This window comes from Symphodus melops (genome assembly GCF_947650265.1).
Source record: "Symphodus melops genome assembly, chromosome: 9".
NCBI lineage: Eukaryota > Metazoa > Chordata > Actinopteri > Labriformes > Labridae > Symphodus > Symphodus melops.
Genome location: NC_136699.1, coordinates 18,852,690 through 18,870,569, shown reverse-complemented (window position 1 = coordinate 18,870,569; position 17,880 = coordinate 18,852,690). Strand labels below are relative to the sequence as shown.

Sequence of the window (17,880 nt, the reverse complement as noted above, 5' to 3'; positions counted from 1 at the left end):
ATATAGGGAGGTGCTTTCTATGGGCGCCAAATGCAAACAGACATTGGACACTGACACTGTGTATCACTGTGCCTTGAGATTTGTTACTAGTCATAGACACCTTACTCATCACTGTGACCTGTACATTAAATCTGGCCATTCTTGAAGGTACGCAGGTGCACACACTGGCTAAATCTTATGTATACAGCTTTTCTTAGTTAAGTTACTTCTTACTTCTGTTCATGCCTTCAAAGAACCAGGAGCCACTATGCCTTGCATTTCTGTATGTTCCTTCTGTCTGCAATCCAAAATGACTTGAAACTGGCAGGTCTCAACAGAAAAGTTTCACCTTCACCAGCTTAACTATTCTGTTATTGATGAAAGAGGTGCTGGCTCGTGTGGGTGCTTCAACACTCGGAAAAAGTGCTGCTGGAAGGTCAAGGGTATAATCCCTAAATTATAGAGAGTAACCCAATGTGTCCTTTGGGCAAGACATGTAACCCTGCATTGCTCCCGCTGTGGTGTGTGAATGAATTAGTTATTTCTGATGTATGATACTACATAGCAACTTCAGCGTAAAAGTGCTTTGAATAGTCAGAAGACTAGAAAAGCACTTTATAAGCTCAAGTCTATTTATGTAGGAGAAGTGCCCCTTTTGGCATACACTGACTTCTTGACCTTTTTGAAATCTCTCAGGTCTAGTTACACTGTAAAAAATGTTCGTAAATTTTGCGGTGAAAAACTGTCAATCGTGACAGTAAAAATCTGTAAATCTCAAAAACAGTTTGATACTGTTTATATAACACAGAATCACCGTAAATAAGTTAATCAGGAAAAAACTGTGTTTTTTACATTTTTTCTCTTGAAAAAATACGTTTCCCTACTCTTGCACAGTTTTTTTAATGGAAAAATGCCGTAATATGTATAACATTCAATACTGTGAATTTTGCATTTATTTCTTGAAAAGAATACAATATTTCACAGTTAAATGTATGTACTGTTGTGCTGATCACTGAAACATACTGTAATATTTATAACAGGTCACACTACAGTTTTTACATTCATTTCTCATAAAGAATGCAGTTTGTAACTACTATTGTACTATACTATTGTGCTGATAACCGAACAACTCAAACTGAAAACTTTATTTTTAACTTTTAATTTTTAACTTTATTTAGATTATTTCTCTGTTACAATGCTAATTGTCATTGTTTTTCATATGGTTGAAGAGCCTGTTTATTTCCCTTTACAATGAATTATATTAACAATATCTATCCTAAGACAACAGTTTGCCTTTAAATGTTTTAAAATGTTTAAATTCATATCTTGAAAATAACTCTCATATGAACTTTTGTATTATATATATATACACACACACACACACACACACACACACACACACACACACACACACACACACACACACACACACACACACACACACACACATTTGTTTTAAAACATTAATCTGAGCTATCTATCTAAACTGAGTAGAAGTCGTATGCCCCCCTACAGTTCGTTCGACAGACTGTGCATTCTTTGACAGCGCGCCTGAAATTCAAAACGGGCCAATCAGCGCATCGCATCTGACGCATCGTACGTTAACCTCTGACACACTCCGGTTCACGGTCTTCACCAGAGGAGCAGCTTTCATCAGCGTCTGGACTTTTTTATGATTTCCAGCCAAAGCCTGTCGTCAGTACACCTCGGTAAGTACAGCAAAACCAATTAAAGAGACCGAGTGAATTATTAGCAATCGTTTAATCAGTTTGACTGCTTTAAAAAAAAATGCGCTGTGTAGTTAGCCGCTTAGCATCAAGCTAAAGCGGGTCCGTCTGTGCTGAAGCCTCCGGTTAGCTAACTACGCTGCTCGTGTTGTGGATATAAGCTCTGTGTGTTTTTGACTGTTGAATATGTATTCCTGTAATGTATGTGGAGAAAACGTTATGTCTGTAAAAGCCTATGTTTTACATTGCAAACTGCACCGCAATGAACCCCGACGTGTTTTCAAATGTGTTGGAACAAGTTGTAAGCAGGTGTTTTCTGGATATACCGCGTTAAAGTCGCACTTCTATCGTCACCACAGCAGTACACCAACAGTTACTCAGGATACGACTTTAGCGCCATTAAAATGCACCATCTCAATTTGTGAACGCCAGTGTGAGGGAACTAAATCGTTGGTCGCTCACTTAAAGGAGCACATAGCAGAAGGGCGTCATGTAGCTTGCCCAGTGAGAGGATGCAAAAATGTGTTCACTGCAAAAACGTCCTTTACCTCTCACATGCCCAGAAAGCACAGACATTGGTCAGAAAATGTGATTTGTCCATCAACCAAAGATACACAGTGTGAGAGTCCCACTACAAGTGCTAGCACACAGGGAGCTGCCAGCATGTCAGATGCTGAAAACATTATTGGGGATGGGTCTAATTTCAGTGACCTGTATCTGAGAAATATATGTATGTTTTACATAAAACTGCAGGGACAGCATCTTCTTCCAGTGTCTACCATTCAAAACATTGTTGAAGAAATACAGAATATACACGAGTTGGGACAGACATACTTTGAATCAACTTAACTTACTTCTAAAAGATAGAAAACATCAGATGGGTCATCAAATGCCTTATTGTGTGTGGTAAGTAAACTGAACCAAACCTGTAAGAAATAAGTACCACTGGATTTGTATTTATGGCTGATATTGAAGCTCTTGTCTCTTGTATTTTTTAGGGTCCTCCTGCTTTGCCGCTGAGACATTTATGTTGAGCATCGACCAAGAGATTGTCAACAACCACATCACTTCCTTCACATCTGCCTGATGTTTTGGCAGTTACTACTGCTTCAACATACACTACCCAGTGGAACTACGGTCTACACTGGAGTTCCTCCAACGGTAAAATTTCTTTCTTTTTATAATATTAGAAAATACACTGCATTTGATGACCCATCTGATGTTTTCTTTCTTTCTTTCTTTCCTTCCTTCTTAAAGATGTTTCTTTTCAATAAATCCTGAGAAAGGCACCAAAGTCGAGTGGAATAAGAAGAAGAAGAAAGTGTTCTCAGTCAATCCCAGGGTCCTCACTCTGATCTCAGACCTTGCTGACCACGAGTGGACCTACCAGTGATGCTGAGGGATGATATGATAAAAGGTACACTGGATGTTATATAAAATGCAGATATTTTGTTGTTAGAGTTAAATTTCTGAAAGTTTTACAAAAGCTATATTTTTACTAGATAAATTGTCTGGTACAGTTTGTACATGTTGTTACTAGTTCCAGAATTGTCTTAAAAATGGTAAAGCTCTCAAGTGAAGTGTTACAATTCCTTGCACTCATAGAGATTGTATATTCTTTAGCTTTATGATGCAAGATTTGAAATTTTGCTCCCCTTCAGGGATGATTTTATTTTGATAACGTGAAAATGATACCCTGTATGTAGACTGATGTCACTTTGTGGTTATATTTGTACCAAAAAATGCACTTAAATGTTCTCAAATTAAGTCTCAAGGTTTCTTGGCAAATTGTGTCTTCAGCTACTACACAAGTTTGAAATTGAAACAGTTTCAAAGTGAACATTTCTTACATGATGTTTTTATAGATGATGTTATGATGTTATTCATAGATATTTTGTGATGTGTAAAACTTCAAATATTTGATATTTACAACCTCACAAATATCAAATAAAGAGTTTATATATTTGAAAAGTTTAAGGTGGATATTTTTTGTGTTGCTGTTTTAGTACATTAAGTAATTTGACAATATTAATTCATGCTCTTTGTTTTAAGTTTACAGAACAGAATGAATGATAACAGTGGAAATGCTAATTTGGCTGAATATTCAAAGTATATTAATTTTTTTCTTTACATGTGATCTTTTCTTATTTTATATTATGTTCTGATTCTACTCTGATAAATATAGAGAAGTAAAGTATGCTTCAAACATCTTTTGTTAGATTTTTACATTGATGGATTTAAGCAGTAGTTTATAATTCATAGTACTAATTATACAATTAATGAACATGCTTTTACAGTAAAATATGGACTAAAACACCATTTTTAACCATAAAATTAGCAGCACTAGCACTCATTGCTATTACTAATAGACATTGATTTACTGTAATTTTTGAGGGGAATTTCTGTGCAAACCTTAATATTTGCAGTAATTTTTGGGAATTTTTACAGAATAAATTAGTAGTTTATATTTTAGACTGTTAATTGTCAAGCAAAAAACCGTCATATGCCATGAAACAAACTTTATTTTAAGCGGTATTTCCATGTAAATTTTCAAGTAAAACACATTTTTTTAAAGGTTCAAACTTTTTTTTTTAACAGTAAAATATGGAATGAGGCACATTTTTTAACCGTAAAATCAACAGTATCGATAGTAAATGAAGAAAATGTTTACCGTAATTTTACGGTAGTGTTTCGGCAACCACAGCTGCCGGAAGTTTACCGTTAAAACAACAGTTTTCTTTTTACAGTGTAGGTGGTCATTGCTTTTGCAGGCCTGTGACCTTAAACTGAGCATATTAAAGCTGTTATAAATGTCATGGCGAATGCTTTGTCCCATGCACCCATGCTATGAATTATGTCCTTTAAGTAAAGTCAAAAGACAGTCAAAGTTGTATCGGGGGTTGCAGAGAAGGAGTTGGGTTTGCAGCCTGCCGAGAGGACTGCCATTAATGAAGGTCTTGTTCATTATTTATTTATGTGTTCATGCAAGTACTCTTTGTTATATTGAGACGTAAAATGCAGTTGTTATTCTTTGACATCATTTGATATCTTGGTAATAATGCATTGCTGCCTGAGTAGCAGTGGCTCCCCACAGAGCATCGACTTTATGGGGGGCGTTGACGTCTCTGCTTAGAATGTGTGTATGTTTGTGTGCACATGTGTGTGTGCTTTCCTCAAGGAGCCATGGAGTTGTCATCCTGTCCTTCTAGATCTGGAGCACCTGGGCCCAATGCTCCACCCAGGATATAAATACCTAGCTTCCTATGCCTCTCTCTCTCCCAGCCAGACTATTTGTTGTTCTCGTTCTTTGTTAGTGCACCCTTTAACAGCTCATGCCACATAATTGTGTATCACACACACACACACACACACACACACATACAGAGTTGGCCCAAGCCTCCATAGGGCCCTAAGCTAAATTTGATTTTGGGGCCCTCTATTTCTGCCAATAATATGCATTGTTGATCATTCACACACCTATCATAAACTCCTTGTGGCTCTGGCAGTGTTGTTTACATATTATTGGCATGAATATTTTGCTACTTCAACAGCCAGTTATAAAATACATTTAGCTTTTTTTTTAAAAATTGTATTTATTTAAGATTTATTTTTGAGCGTTTTACAGCCTTCACTGCAGAAAAGGGTAATGGATAGTGTCGGAAGGTGGGGAGAGACATGTGGGAGGGACCACCATGAGCTGGACGTGAACCCCGGCCGCCCGCGCGAAGACTCTGCAATGAATAGAAACGTGAGCAGTTCCACTGTGCCAGCAACAACCCCAGAAAAATGTTGCCGTTTTCAAACTTGCTGGCTAATTTGCTAATTACGCAGACAAATCTCATTCAATTTCCTTTTATCTGCACCCAAAGGATGTCCTTTTTTTTTTGGACGTTTTTTTGACTCTAGCTGCACTTTGGACGTGCAGTGACAGTGCTCTTCAGGGCCCCCTAGTGGCCACGGGGCCCTAAGCAAGCGCTTAGTTTGCTTATGCCTCTGCACACACAGACACACACAGACACACACACACACACACATTCACCACTGATGATGCAGATTAATCACACCTTATAACTCTTGTCATTGGTCATTTATTCATCTCATTTTATTGTCAATGTGTCTTCATCACGTCATGTATGTTTATGACACATGCTGCTGCCCTCTTGGCCAGGTCATCCTTGTTAAAGAGATCCCGATGGGTTAAATACTTGGTTAAATATAGGTTAAAACAGAATGCAGTAAAGCATTTTTAGATAAGACTTCAGAGTGAAACTTTTATTTTTGCAAAGCATGAATATAGTGTTCCAGCGGGGGAAAACAGTCACAAAAATGCACAATACGGAAACAGATATTGTGGACCATTTTCCTTTTTATCGCAGTAATGACATAGTTAAATAGAAGGGCTATCAGTGATGGTCTTAACCAGTCTTGAGTTAAAATCCGGAGTCCGTCCAGTCTGAGACATGACAATAAGTAAAAATGCTTTTGATAAAAAAAAAAAAAAATGTGGCCGAGACCTTCACGAGAAACACAATGATCAGAGTGTGAGAAAGCACTCATGTTTTAATATACAGTTGTGTAGTGTAGTGTAGTGTAGTAGACCAATAGGTCTGGAGGATGTGGGCTGTAAAATAAGGCTTTTTTTATCCTTTATTCTCAAAAATGACACAAACAGCACTTACAGGCTGTAAAATCAAGTTGTCACAGTTGTTCCACTGTTCTCGCTACATTTTACACCTCTGTTACTTCAAATGGTAACCAAGTTTAAAGGTGTGTGTTTTTTTTTAATCTTTATCACAATTGTATTTGACAACAAAGAAGAAAACAAGTAGTTTTGATAATCTGCCCTGCTTTGTATTTTACTAGCATGCTACTTCTAAAAAGTGTTCATCAGGAGCCAATTACTGATAAAGATATGAATAAATCTAAATAAAATTCAACCTCTTCCATATAGACATGAATACTCTACCCACATCACACCATACAGGTGTGGTAAACACACAAACTGAGAGCATGTTTCACCTCACATTGATGCTGGTCTAGTGTTCTGCTGTATTTTGATTAAATGTTTCATCGTTTCTCTTGATTACAGGATGGGTGATTTCTTTTCATGCTCTTCTGTTTTTAAAAGGCACTTTTCTGCAGTCTTCTAAATAACACTATCGAGAAAATCATGAATTCTTTCTATTATTGTTGTCAGGAAAACGCACTCTTAACCACATTCATATTTAGAAGTCTACAGTGAAAGATCTCTCTGATTACTGATTACACATTGTGCATCGAGCAATTTGAAAAAAAAAAAAGGCAGTCCCGTTTTTGTTTAGTTTTATTTAGTGTTTTTACAGCTGTAGGCCAAAGATGTACTTTTTCTAAATACATTCTACGCCCAATATTGTGAGTGAAACGCCGCTCACAATGATGTCATCGCACGGAGCAAACAAAAGAGCTCATTGATCATATGTGGACCAGACACAAAGCAGTTATCTCTGCCTGATATGGTTTTGTACTGTAAGAAGCACATAATAAGCAAGCATGCACCATTCGTGTACTGATGGGGTGTGTGTGTGTGTGCGTGTGTGCGTGCGCGCGTGCGTGTGTGCACGTGGGCCTCTCACAACCCAGACATGCTGCAGAGACAGAGAAGAGTGGGAGGTGAGTTCGACATCTGCAAATTGAATTCTGCCCAAACGTGACAGTGATGAAGTGTTGTTCATAGCAGCAGTGATTGTCTCTATCTTCACTCCTGTCCATGAGTATTACAGCAGGCCTGCCCGCTCCACGGGCCTCAACCCCAGCCCAAGCAAGCTCATCTATTAATGACAGTATTGGAAAATCAAATTCATACTGGATACATGTTTTATCAGCTGGAGCTGGCAAAGAGAGAGGAGCTGGTGTCTGCGTGTCTCCATCCGCCTTGCTGTGTGTTTTTCTCTCCCTGTGCTTCTCCTTGTAAGATCTGGTGTCCTTAGCCCTCAAGCCAGCTTTTAATAATAGGACAAGGTAGAGAAAATTGATCTGTCTTCACAGGCACCAGCTTTTTGGATTATGTCAATAATAAGACAAAGTTTGGCCTTTCCCTATCCTGCATTTCTCTTCGGGCGAGCAGAGGACCTTTGTGCTCCACGAAGACTCTCTCTGTGGCTTGTGCCTTTTAAAAGAACAATGAAGGAGGAGCAGGACAGAAGAACAGAGGGGGAGGGGGGAGAAAAGGAGTGGTTACCTTGGGAGAGGGAACTATTCAGACAGACACCATTGCCCAGGTGTCTCTGCAGAGCTACCTTCCTCCTTCAGGCTGAAAAGATCGTCAGGGAAGAGAAAACAACACAAGAGGAAATAAAAAGTCAAAAGTAAAGAGGGATTTAGGGCAGGACCTGGAGAGAGGACTGAAATAAAAGCTGAAATAGATGTCGTGTTGAATAAAGAAGTGATTGATTAAATGGGTAAAAGGGAAAACAGAAGCACTGGAAACGTGGTTGTGTTGAGCAGCAGTGCTGGATGCCCTCAAGGTGTGCTGAAAATAGTGCAGCAGAGGAAGGATTTCAATAGCCGTGCTTCAAACAAACACTTGAAAAGGTAAAGTGGAAAAATATGGCTCCCCATATCCAGTTCCTTGGAAATCAATGCTTTCTGAAGTTTGGCTACCGACAAATAGCATACAGTCTCTAAAAGCATACGGGAGATCCTTCTTTCTCCACTCTCTGCTGCTTTTCTTTTTGTGTTGTTTTTTTTTTTTCTTTTTGGTAACCTGGACACAGAAGCACTCAGGCCGAAGCTTCCTCCTGTGATATGTGCTGTACTGATCTCGTTCATCTTTTCCTCTGCGCCTCCACTTCTCACTAAATGGCAGCCGAACACAGACAAGACTCAGCTGGTTGACTGACTCCTGCAGTTCACTCCGACAATGGCTGGCAGAGGGAGACAGGGCTGCTTCGATGGATATAGCCCCCCCATAAACTAGAATCATTTCTCTCCTTCCCTCTTTCCTTCTTTCCATACGTCTGTTCCTTTTTCTCTCTTAGCAGAGTGCTTCTGCTGTCACAGTCTGAGTGATGTAAGAGTGAACTTGCACTGACCTCTCTTCTGGTAATAAGGACGGAGTGACAGAGCCTTCATCATGACACAAGCCGACAGTGAGGGAAACGGAGATAGACTGAGTGTATATCTGTGTGTTGGCGTGTGTGGGGAAGCATACAGCTTCCTTAAAAAAAATAAAAATAAATTGGTGGCAGCAGCAGTCCCTATATCATAGTTTGTGATGGTTGAGCAAAAATGTCTGTAAATTTCATCATTCTCCGCAAAACTAAGAGGACAAAACAAAGAGATATGAACCTCTCAGCCTCAAAAAACTTCTGAGGTTTTCAAAAAAAAAAAAAAAAAAAGTCCCACCAGGCAATTACCCGGGGTAAGTCTAGATGAGTATAGTTGCCATGGTGAAGTCCAACTCCTCTATCGTGTTTGTGTGTCTGACATTAGAGTACTCAGAGCTGCAGGGGCCCCTGGTGGAAAGAAGGCCACTTCATATTAAAGCAAGGCCCTCAGCCCTGCCACTTCGCTTTTCACCTTAATTTCACTGAGTAGGGCTCTTCTGTTTGTCGAAATGCACAGAACAAATAAAGCGTGTACCAGGCAGGGGGGACATCATGAGGGCACTCATACCCACAATGGGAAACATTTTCATGTGTTTGCATGTCCCTTTTTTTCAGGCCTCCTCTCCTTCAGCCATTAGAGGAAGATGATGAGCAGCCCTTTCTTTGCCTTTCTTCCAATTAGTTATTTGCAAACAATGGTGGATGAAGTACCTCAAGGTAATACTGTAGATGTAAAACCAGAAAAAGTGCCTCATGTGTCCTAGTAGAAAGTAAAGTTCTTAAATTATCTCATACATTATCGACTTAACAATCGCATGAGTTTTAAAAGTAAAAGAACAAGGAAAGTTTGTTCATAAAAAAAGAAAGCTGTGAGCATTTCAAAAGTTATTAACTTTATTTATAACTGTGAACCACCTTCAAGTTTAAAGTCACTTGAGGAAAAACATTGTCTAGTTAACAAGTCAAAAACCCCTTCAAGCAAGTTCTACTTCGCTAAATGTCAGAGGCAGTTTTCAAAGGTTTGGGGCCCAAGGCAAAATGAAACCATTTCCCTTCTTTTTCCTAAAAGCAACTATCGCCAGTTTTAAAAAAAAAACACCTTTCATTTAACAAAGACACAACACAGAGCTAAAGAACAACCTGTTTTCCAACACAGACTTTAGTGGGTCAGCAGCTGTCATATTTCTGACTTATGTCAACACTCATTACAAAGTGTTTTCCTACAATCATATACAAATAATGCTGTAAAGTCCCTGCACCGCATGTGTTTTATCATATGCTGCTGCTCTCTTTCTCATCAGCTGCTGTGTTTTTCCCGCTCCCTTTTTTTATCTGCAGCTGTCTGTCTGATTTGATCGCATCAATCTGTGTTATCACACAATCACAATAGCACCTATGATCACAATGAAAAAAACAACAACAAAAAAACAATGTCAGTTATGTGTGGACACACACAACATCTTCCCTCTGCTGCTTCCTGATACTTCCTAACTACTGCTTGCAATCTGAATACTAAAGATTAAAAGAGTGCCCATAATAAATAAAGAGCGAGACACTAAAGTAGCTTTACTTTTAAGCTGGAGTCTGTAGTCAGTTGTTCTTGGAAATAACAAAAGGAAGATTTGTTACCTATAGTGAGCCAACCAACTATTGTGATTTTCTTGGAAAAGACAAAAGCCACATTTTTTCCCCCCAAAACTACAGAGGATCCAACAAAGTCCATCATAAAGCCCATGATTTTATGTAATATCATCCAAAACCTGTATCACAGCAATCACAGAGCTTTTCTCAGTGATTTAATCAAACACCACAACGGCTTCAGAACAAATATATTGGTCACAGCTCTAATAGCGTGACAGAAAAATCAATACTATAAAACATATTACAATGTCACCCGACGCACAAACACCTACAGTTTATTACACAATCCAGACTTCACTTCACATAAATCACCTCAGATTGGCAGTAAATGGAGGGTGAAAGAGATAACACATATTTGACCATCTCATTTTGCCAGAACACTGAGAAAAGCCGAGCGGTGAATGCCGTTAAAAAGTGTAAAAAGGTTGTTATGCATATGCAATTTGGTGCCAGAGCGAGCCAGGATGATACTGAATACTGAAAAGAGCAAGTTAGGAATAAAATGTGGCCTTAATATGAACTGGCTCCAATTATATAAAAAAAAAGATCCATGTCTGTCTGCCAGTGAGGTCATAAAAAGTCACAATTTTGGGATTTACTGTGTGAGCGAATAAGCAAACTCTTTTGAATAAGCATATTTCACGAAGGGTCCAACCCCTCACTTCAATCATATCTGACATTAAATGTGTCTGCAAAGATGTGGCTGATGGAAGGACCAAATCTCTAGAGTAACTGTCCTTGTTTTGTTGACTTTGTCCTGACTTGTCCCTTCTCTAACTCTCGCTTGAATAAAACGAAACACAAACACACACATTTCCTCTGTGGCAGGACATCATGAAAGCTTTTATTGCACACTCCCACTGGTCAGCAGTTAAGAGAGTGAATGAGTGGGACTGACCTTTTCGGATACACTTAATACCTGAGGTTTGTTTATATAAAATGTGCAAGTCTTTATTTGTGTGTGTGTGTGTGTGTGTGGGTGAAAGAAATAGAACAAAAGTAAAGAAATGGGAGAAAGAGTGAGAAAAGAGTAAGAGAGGACAGAGTTTTCACTCGTCGTGCAGCTATCAGCACCAATACACATCAAGTCTAAAGCAGCCAAGTCCTGATGCCATGGATGACCTTTACAAGATCAGACCTGCCACTTCAGCTACAGATCAGCCCTGGACTAGGCACAGACACACAAACGCATACGTACAGTCACGCCCACACACTTACCTCATTTTACTCTCCAGCCTCTACTTTCGAATTCTTGTCCTCGCTGTCAGAGTCTGCGTCTATTTGTGCGTGCCTGTTTGAAAGCAAATTCAAACAAAAAGAAAGACAACACAAACTTGTGTGTGGAAATGAGAGTCGGCTCTATCCTTTTGAAGACTTCGGAAATTATGTGTGGCCACTGCACTGGATGCCTCACAGCGAGGAGGTTCCTGGTTCGAATCCCGCGGACCAAAAGACGCGCTCGTCAGATCAATTGGGTGACTCTCTCAAATTGCCCGTAGGCGTGATCGTGAATGTGGCTGCTTGTCTGTCTCTGTATGTCAGCCCTGTGATTGACTGGCGAACGGTCAAGGGTGTACCCCGTCCCTGCCTCTCACCCAGTGACGGCTAGGATCGGCTTCCGCTCCCCCTCGACCCCTCAGGAACAGTGGTATAGATAATGGATAGATAGAGCGAAAGTAGAACAAAAGCCACCTTCCCTTTACATCATAGGGTTTTTTTTGTCAGAAGAAAATGCTGAAATATATAGTTATACATGAGTCAGAATAAAAGCACTGTCTGGAGCAGATAGCTGCAGACTTCTGCTTTTGCCTTAAATGCAGGTGTTGCAGCCACTTTTATCAAACACAGTTCAGTCAAGCATCTCTCAACTGCTCTGCGGCTACAGAGGCTCACTGCCTTGAGGTATCTTCCAGGGAGTTTTCTGTGATGTTTCTTGAAGATATATATGTCGGGTATGATTTGTTGAAGAGAGGGTATATGGTGTATCTTCGACAAGTGCACCAACACTCCACAGCCCACAGGGGATGAGAGAGTGACGATGAAACGACACAGAAATCAGACGACGGAACAAACTTGCAACTCTTCCTCCTCCTGAAATAGAAAGTGTCGAGTTAGTGGCGCAGTGGCCCTTTGAGATGAGGATACTTCCCCTCTGAGAGGAAGAGGAGGGTGTAGGAGGATCAGAGGAGGCTAGTTTAGTGACGGAGCATTGTCTGTGCAGGCTCACAGATGTTCATTGACTCATCTACACTAAAGCATAATCACCAACATTCGAACAAGGGGTTTTCATTGTTCTCATTTACAATCATCCTGACAGAGAATCAGAGTCTAAATAAACTTTGATCTGCCCTCTTTTCATAAGCTGATCCTGAACTAGAAGAGATTGGAAACCCTCACATTTCTGCAGCCTGTTAACTTCAAAGATCCATGAGATGCTGTGCGTTGCCTCGAGCTATGTTATTCATGATGTAATGTACATCATATCAAACCCTGCTAAAATATCAGAAAGGACCTTCCAACCAATTTTGGAATTTTGTCATTCAAGTATTTTTTCAATTTCCTAATATTGGGTGAAGGGTTAGCTCTGAGATTTATTACGCAATACATTTCAGACCAATAATAAAAAAATACACATGTCCTGCTAATTAAATGCAACAAAACTACAATACATCTGCTCAGTCTGCCTTCATGAGTCCAAGCCAACTCCTCTCTGTTCACCTTTTGCAATTATTAATCTAACTAAGCATCAAATGTCATCTATTTTTACTCCTATCTGTCCATTGATCTGATCCGTCTCTCTTCTTCTGCTCTTTGCTCCCACATTCTCTGCGTGTCTTTCCTTCACATCCACAGGTGAAGATGGCGGCTTGTCATTTAATCCATTTGGAGAACCAGCGAGTTTTGGTGAGCCGTGGTGGAGTCATGCAAAAGCGCTCCGACACATGCTGCACTTCTCCCTCCCAAGAAAATGTAACTGATTTCCTCAGAAGGCTTTGGGCATTTGGCAAACAGCTGAGTCTTTGGACAGTGTTCTCGCTCGCTACACTGCAGCCTTCCTGTCTCTGGCCGCTGAAGGCCAACAGTTTGGTTAGAGTTGCGCAGCCCCCCTTCGTTGGTCACTTGTGCTCTTAAATTTGGGTTTCTATTCAAACAAACCAACAGTCCAGAAAGTACATTCTCTCAACAATATATTGCTATTTTCTTGTTATGGATGATTTTTATGAGGGAGACAGCTCTGTTCCGTGCGGTTAGATACGTGTATACACTTTGTGCAATCAAAACGTGAGATGCCATACCCAGTCCTGAGAAAATGATCTAAACTAGTAAAATGAACCAGGTATTCTTGTAGTCTTGTAGTCTGGAAAGTAAGTTTCCAGAGGCTTTGATGATACATGATTACAAAGCTGTTTACATCAATGAACACTTTTATTGATAAAAGAACAGCAATTGACCCGAGTATTAGAAATCTACAAAGGCATGCAAAGTGTTAACATGGTTTCCTCTGTTATCTTCATAATGATTTGAAGAAAATGCCCCAGAGGTCTTTTCTATGCACTGCAATAAAAAGCTGTAATCTTGTGATCTGTCTGCAGTTGTATAGATCACTATTACAAGTGATCTAGTGTTGAGAGTCTTCTATCCTGTCCCATGGGGAATTTATACAGCATCTTGGACCTGTACTCATCACTTAACCAATCACAATAAAGAACTTTATCATCTGAGGAGCGTCTCTCTCCCGCTCCCTCCTTTCCCCTCTCTGTCATTAGCATAAGCTATGCACAGCAGTGTTTACCGCGTATGACATCAGCTGTGATAACGGTGAAATTGATTGCTATTTCAAGCTCTGTCGTAGGTTCCTGTGGGTAATTTGTGTGACTTTCCAGCAGCTGATTTTGATGAAGTGGCTGCTGTCTGGACCAGGGGACGACAGCTGCAGAATGTGGAAAAAGCTAAGTGGTGACCTGCATATGATACTCTGCCTCACATCTGTACTAGATGAGAGCCTTTTCTCATTGAGTATGCGGCAAAGTTCTACAAAGCAGCTCCTAATTGATGAGAGAATTATCTGAGACGTACTGCTTCTGGGATTTGGTGCAGTAGTTACTAGCATTAAAGGAAGAGAGATGTTGTAATCCCTTGTTCACAGTCAAAGAGTGGTTGGACAGTCAATTGAACATTGCCTTTAAAGGGAACACTAATAACCTTGTTTAAAACATCTAATAGAATATTGCATTTGAGCTTCTGATTAAGTTTTTTTTTTTGCCACTCGGGGGCAGATCAACACAGTAAACACAGCACAGACATATCATCTTATTAAGCTGAAATGTTTTGTTTATACGCTCACTTGGTGTGTTAGCTGCTGGCTGCACTTCCATAATACACTGCAGATATCCAATCATGTACTTGCCATAGCTGTTTGAAACAAATAAGGTAGACAATGAGAACAAAACTAAGACTTTACTGTTGTGGATGAAAAAAAAAAAAACAAGCTCTAAGAGACAAATCAAATTCTCCTGGGAATTTCAAAATCAGAAGATAATTTTGTATCAGGGACTTTTTATGAGAAAAAACGTGTTGATGGGATTTTCTTTAAATATATAAATACTGATTGCTTCATCTGTAACTTTGAGGTTTGTGTATGCATGCAGACCCTTAATATTGATTTTATTGATGATTCGACGAGGATGACTTTGGTTTTGTTTGATAATGATAATGACAATGTTTAGGATGGTTTTTTATGCTGATCTCTCAAGTCTTAAGTCAAAAACAGTTTTCGATGTGCTCTGCCTGTCAGCACCTCTGTGTCCGATCGGACTTTAAGCTGTGCACTAAGTGTCGTTGTTTTCTCCAATCTAAATCCTTGGTTGTGTTTAATTTACTCTCTAAAGTATGTGGCTTTAGATAAAAGAGAAATGAAGTGTAGAATTGTATAAAACCTTCAAGTTTGTGTCTCTATCCATAACTTTTTAAGCATGTTTTCCTACTAAAGGAGTCACACGGTGCTAAATGAATCCCCCTGTTGTCCTGGGGTCAATCTGACTCCAAATTAAATCTTTTGCCAAAAAATCTATCGGTTTTTTTTCATAAAATATTCTGAAAATAATGGAGGTATACGCTCTTCATGATTAAACTTTAAAATTTGAAGTCATTGGATTGAATTATGGGCGTTTAATTGAATTTTATAACTTATGTTGTCCTCTGGGGTTAAATAGACCACGCAGCATAAACTGCTTTCCAAAACATTTTGGATCCTGGCTCTTTGATGTTAGGAGTCGAGCAATAGCTATGACAACAAAAACTCAAGTTCCTGCACTACTTGGGTCTTTGACTGCTTGTGAGAGTAGAAAGTTGAAAGATTCACTAAAAACCGCAGGTAGTAGACAACAAAAATTCCTACATGTTCACTAGTAAGGTCGACAATAGAGTTAACTAGTGAGGCTTGGAAATATTACTAGTTAAGTAGTAGCTAAAATGCCATCTAGACACATGAGAGCAGTGTTTACCTTACGACTACTTTACTACAAAAGCCCCATGCAGTTTACAAGTAAACAATGAAGTGCCTCGACGTCCAATATGGTCAAGTTCAATGATAGCAGTAATGTCTTTTTGACCTCTGCAGCACCTTCTCCTCCTGGACCATCACCCCCCAAAAAAAGTGCAAATTCTCCCCTCACCAGAGTGATGGAGGACATGCCAAAATTGCAATCGCATACATCTGCCAAGATCACGTCACTACTAGCCTCACATGCAGGCATGTAAATGAGGTCTTCTTGGCCTTTAATTTCAAATGAAATAAAGAAATGGTGTTCGAATTAAGTTGTTGCTAAAGGTGTGACACAGAATGGGGTAAAATATCCCCTTCATATTCTTTAAATGACAGGCAAACCAGACAGGCACATTTTGACCCCAGAGGACAGCAGGTGTGATTATGTGCTGCCTTTAATAACATTTTAAATGATTCAAATTGACCTATGTGTTATCAGTCGAATAGTCAAAATGATATAAAGTCAAAAAAATGTGTGTTATTATATTTTCACTCAAAAACAGGTTATACTTTGATGTAAAAGGTCTATGTGTGGTAATGTTTTGGACTGAAGTAAGACTAAAGGTGTAACACAGAAACTGAAAATGTATACTGTAATGCTTTAAATCATAGTTAAACCAGATGGGGTCCATCTGAGCCCTAAGGACAGCAGGTGTATATGGAGAGGACATTTGCATTTCGAAATCTTGTGTAAACATAATCATGTGAATAAAATTGAATAAGTGAAGGGTAGATGCATGGGGCACATTTAAAACCAGCTTCAACAACATTACCAGAATTACCAGAGCAGCAACACTCACCTTAAATATCCTGAGCTAATATCAGGTATATATCAGGTAATGTGTGTGTGAGAGTGTTTCTTTGTTCTCGTAACCTGTCGCACTGATAATTCCAAAAAACAGAAAAAAAACCATGTCCTACCTTTCTCATTTGGCCAGTTTTTCTTCTCTCTGCAATTCACGTGTTCTATGTGTCCAAGAAATATACTGCCATATTTTTCGTGTCAGCTACAGCAATAAGTAACTCTATGTAAATAATCTGCGGGGAAAAAAAGATTGAACGTATCCAAAGCAGACACAACTGCAGGCTGAACAACAGAGAAAGCATCTTAAAGGGTGACTTGTATTTTGATATTGAATGATGCTGTTGGAAGCCTGTGTGACCCGTATAACTCAAACACACTCTGGTTTTTTTAAACAGTTTTTGTTGAGACAATGGAGCATTAATCATTATTCACTTCTATCTTGTGAGTGCAGCTTTGCTGGGGGGGGGGGGTTCGATCCACATTAATTTGGGGGAAAAGAGAAGTTTGTTGTGTACCAGTAAATAAACATGCACAAGAAGAATCAAGCTCACACTTGATTCATAAAAAGATCCAGCTGCTCTGAGGCTGAGACACTTGTTAAAAGCAGACGGGCAGTATTGGGGAGCAGACCATGACTGGCCATTTGAAACACCAGGAGTATTCTTAATCCAGTCCAGCAGCACACAAACATTGTTTGGTAGTCTTGCCATAGACTGGCCTGTCAACTCAGATGTGTGTCTGTGTGAGTTTGTGTGTGTGCATGGGGAAAAACCCATCACAAACCACAAGTCCATTGTTCTTCACCAGTTTAACTTTTCTGCATTCTCCGACACAGTAAAACACTGTGCACAAACTGACCAAGTGGACCTGACAAATGATGCTTCCTTCAAGGTGCCTTGAATGTTAAGTTTCTCTCAGGGGCAATGGACATATTCTGTTCACGAAACATTGAAATACTAACGTCGTGTAAGTTGCAAAGGCAAACTTGTGTTTACTTATCACGTGGGGGAACGTTTGCAGTCATCTCGGAGCTGTGTGCCCGGCCACCTGATAAATGTCAGTCCAGTGTTCACCAGTGAAATATCCGCCTCTTTAGCT

General features: G+C 39.5%; 1 long non-coding RNA gene across 1 annotated transcript in view; it reads left to right on the top strand.

Annotated features, from left to right (window-relative positions):
• Positions 1 to 1,606: 1,606 nt before the first annotated feature.
• The window catches only part of LOC306828869, a 211,697-nt gene continuing 195,423 nt past the window's right edge, over positions 1,607 to 17,880 (top strand). The window contains exons 1-3 of the long non-coding RNA XR_013779799.1: positions 1,607 to 1,688; positions 2,705 to 2,867; positions 2,964 to 4,458. This is a non-coding gene — a long non-coding RNA (uncharacterized lncRNA). The remainder of the gene's footprint in view (positions 1,689 to 2,704; positions 2,868 to 2,963; positions 4,459 to 17,880) is intronic.